Source organism: Tupaia chinensis, unplaced genomic scaffold (genome assembly GCF_000334495.1).
Source record: "Tupaia chinensis unplaced genomic scaffold, TupChi_1.0 Scaffold000197_1, whole genome shotgun sequence".
Taxonomy (NCBI): Eukaryota; Metazoa; Chordata; class Mammalia; order Scandentia; family Tupaiidae; genus Tupaia; species Tupaia belangeri.
Window position 1 is genome coordinate 7,218,187 of NW_006159672.1, and position 4,430 is coordinate 7,222,616.

Genomic DNA, 4,430 nt, shown 5'->3' on the forward strand with positions numbered 1-4,430 from the left:
GCCATCCCCCCTGGGGGGTGATTTCTCGCTTTCTGTCTCTCTGTCTCTCTCTGTCTGGTGAGCTCACGCGCCCTATAGTAAAAAAAACCTCTCCAAAAAAAAAACCTCAAGAATAGGGCCAGGTTAGCCTTTTGCGTGTTGTTTAATATGGCCTGTATTTGTCAGAATGAATACCCTTGGCTTAGCTCATTCCTAAGATCCCAGGACCAACAGTTGGTGTAATGACTATGTTGCTGGACTCTCATGTAGTGGACCATGGTTCGAGTCCCAGACTTGGTGGCTTAAACTCACGCCGGGCATGTGTGCCCAAGATCCCGAGAGGAGAATGGAGGAGAAGGGATTACAGTGTGGCCATCCCCCCGGGGGTTGATTTCTCACTTTGTCTCGCTGTCTCTCTCCTTACGGCAAGTGCCCACGTTCTATAGCAACAATAAATAAATAAATTTTTTAAATAAATAAAATTCTGGGGCTGGCAGGTAGCTTGGTGGTTAAGGGTGCTGGACTCCCACATGGCTGACTCTGGTTTGAGTCCTGGAACTGGCAGCTTGCTCTCTCTCTCTCTCTATCCCTCTTTGGTCACATTGAAATAAATGAATGAATAAATAAAGTTAAATAAAATAATTAAAATAAATAAATTTTTAAGATCCCTTCTTGCTGATCTGCCGAGTTTTCCGAGCAGTGATGCCTGTCCCCAGCCACAAGACTGTTGTCCAGTCTTATTCTGGGGTGTGGCAGGGTAGACAGTCCCCCTGGAATGGAATATAGCCCTTACCTGCTCTCACGCTGCTTTCCCTGTATTGGCTCTTCATTTTTCTGCCAAATAGTTGTTTTCACTTTCAGGAACTAATTGTCCAGCTGCTGCCCATTGGGGTACAGAGGGGCTCCGGGTACCCTCCCTATAAGAGATGTTGGATTCATTTTAAATGCAGCCTGTTGGGTTGTCTGGCCTGTACCCTCCCCTACAGCGGTTACCCCAGCAGACTGGTTCCGTGTGGCCTTTGTGCAGTAAGGCGTCCCGTTCATGAACTGTGCATATCACCTGTGTCCCTGCACCAGCTCAGACCAAGAAGAACTGCTGTCACCTCCCCTCCCTGCCCTGAGGTCCTGCCTGTGACTATAGCTCAGGAATTTGGGGCTGGCTCTGCCCTTTCTTTTTCTTTTCTTTTTTGTTTTTGTTTTTTTCTTTTTTTGAAATAGGTCACAGGGCTTGCCTGAGAGAGGCATAGAGAGGGAGGGAAAATGAGAAAGCACCCCTTGGGGAAGGCCACACTGCAACTTCTTCTCCATTCTCTTCTCAGGGCTTTGGGCACACATACACATGCACCTGACATTTTTTTTTAATAATTATTTTAACTTTATTTATTTATTTCAATTTCACGAGAAAGAGATAGAATGAGAATGAAAGAGATGGAAAGTGAGAAAGCAAGCTGCCAGGTCTGGGACTCGAACCTTGGTCAGCCATGTGGGAGTCCAATGCCCTTCAACTGCCATGCCACATGCTGGCCCCCCTGGCATGTGTTTCAAGCCACAAGGTTTGGGACTTGAGCTGCTCATTCGGCCACATGGGATCACCACCTCCACACCACCTGGCTAGCCCAACCGTTTCACTTTTATACCCGTTCCTCTAGTGCCACTCCATTGTTAGTTCAGGACTGAGTCAGGCCCCTGCCAGGACTTGTAACTTGGTCCTTGTTAGCTGTTGGCCCCCATCTGGCCCCAGGGTCGTTAGGTCAGTGTTATTACAGTGACATGTTCCTTGGGGACCCTGTTTGTTTCCATTTGGGCAGCCAATGAACTGGAATCCAGCTGCCTGCCTCACCAGAGTCCTAGGCCTTTGGTCTCCCACCCAGGTTCAATTCCCTCGGGAGGAAGTGAGGGAGGAGCATTGATTCAGAGTCACAGTGTTCCATTTCTTGTTTAATCCAATGCAGGATCATTACTGTCTAGGACCTTGTAAAATCTGCTTTTTTTTCTTAGTGATTCAGTATATTGGTTATAAGGAAATATTGAGCCAACCCATAGCTGGTGGTTAAGGCAGCTGGATCCTATTTGGCTAACCACACTGTTCAAGTCTTGGACAATAGTGGCTTGAAAAACATTCCAGGAATATGTACATGTGTACTCAAAATCCAGAAAAGAGGGAGAAGCACAGCCAAAAGATTTTGGCATGATTATGGGGAGGAGGTGTGCTTTCCCAACCCCCAAACTATCTCTCCACAGCAAGCACATATGCGCCCTGGCAGATTAAAAAGAAAATACCTGAGAACAGCAGTTGGTGTAATGGCTGTGTCGCTGGATTCCCATGTAGTCAACCACAGTTCACGTCCCAGACCCAGTGGCTTAAACTCATGCCGGGCGCGTGTGCGTGCCAAAGACCCTAAGAGGAGAATGGAGGAGAAGGGATTGCGGTGTGGCCATCCCCCCTGGGGGGTGATTTCTCACTTTCTGTCTCTCTGTCTGTCTTTCTGATGAGCACACACGCCCTATAGCAAAAACCTCTCCAAAAATAAGAAAGAAAATACCTAAATTTTTTTCCTAAGTAGTTAAGTAACTTTATTGATTTGAGGGGGTTTTGTATGGTTTTGTTTTTTATCTCTGGAGAGGGCTATTCTATCTTTCATTAATTCTGCCACCTAAAAATGTAACCAAAGTTAATTTTCTTTATAATTTCATGTTGCATGATTGCCCATCTTCTCAGTTCTCATTTGTCCATACTATTGGCAATCCTATACTTGCTCCTCTAATTCTATCATCTGTTTACTGTCCCACCAATAAATGTTCGGGTATTTTTAACATTTTCATGTCTCCGCTGCAGTCCAGTGAGTCTCTTGGAGCCAATCCGTATTCTCCTAGGGCAGGCTTTGAAGTCAGTATTAATTTTCTTTGTCAGGTGAATGCAAACTGGGCTCGGTAATGGTGCTGTGATCTATCATTTCCAGCACACATTTCCCGAAGACTTTGGTAAAAGTGTGTTCATCTTTTGTATGACTTACAATGAGAAAAGAAAGACTCCCTCTATTTTCTCCAATTTTTTTTTTTCAATTTTGTCAGAGGGCACATGCATGCAAGGGGTAGACAAGAACTGAGGAGGAATGGGGAATGGTCATGCTGTAATTCCTTCTCTTTCATCTCACTGTCCTTTTGGGATTTGGGGCATACAGGCACACGTGTGCCCCGTTTTCCTTACGCAACCAAGTCCAGGGTTAGAACCGCGCAGTCAGCCCTGTGGAATCCAGCCACCTTAATCTCCACATCATGGGCCGACCCTGTTTTCACCAGAGATCCATGTGTTCCATCTAATTACTCCCTTCCTTCCTTCCTTTCTTAATTATTTGTTTGTTAATTTATTTAAAAATTTTTGTTGTATGGCATGTATGCTCACTAGAGAGAAACAGAGAGAGGAAGAGAGGATGTGAGAAAGCACCCCACGGGAAGGATGGCCATGCCTTAATCTCTTCTCCTCTGGGGGTTTTTGGGCACGCACAAACAAGTGCATAGTGTGTTTTTGTAGCCGCTAGGTCCGGGTCTCTAACTATGTGGTCGGCCCGGCTGCCTCATCCACATCACAGGCTGGACGCCTTCTTTTCTAATACGTCAGTAATGCCGCATTTGTTCCCCACTTGTTTTTGCCATGAGAGCTGACCACTTTGCTAGTTGAGACAATATCACTGGAGCCTACTCTGCCTCCTTCTCTTCATCTAAGGCTAAATTTATTTGTGTCCTTAAATCTGTCACAGTGTACATTCAGATATTGATACTAAATCTATTCCGAGGTCCCAAAAGTCTGTTCTGTTTACCATGGAACCCACAGAAGGACTCATTTATTCCCATCCTGTGCTGATATTTCCCAAAACTGTCATCATTTGGGATATGCACCTACTAAAATCCTAACATTTTATTCTAACAATTTTTAATAGATAGGGGCGAGGCCAGCGGGTTGCTTAGTGTTTAAGGCACTGAACTCTCCCACATAGCTGACTAAAGTTTGAGTCCTGGACCCATAGGCTTGAAACTCACTCTGGGCATGCACGTGTGTATGTGCCCAAAATCCTGAGAGGAAAATGAAGAAGAAATTGCAGCTTGGGCATGGCCATCTCCCGAGAGGTGATTTCTCACTTTCTGTCTCCCTGCCTTGGTCTCTCCAGCAAATGCAAGTGACCTATATTTAAAAATTCTCTCTCTCAAAAAAAAAAAAAGTAGCTATGCCAGTACAAGCTTTTCTTCCCCTCACCTGCCCAAGATCTAGTGCCACTGAATTCCTTGTGTAAATTCCCTATCCTAGGGGCCAGCAGGTGGCATAGTGATTAAGGGTGCTGGACACCCACATGGCCAACCATGGTTTGAGTCCCGGACCTGGTGGCTTGCTTTCTTTCTATATATATTTCTGTGTGTGTGTGTGTGTGTGTGTGTGTGTGTGTGTGTGTCTCTCT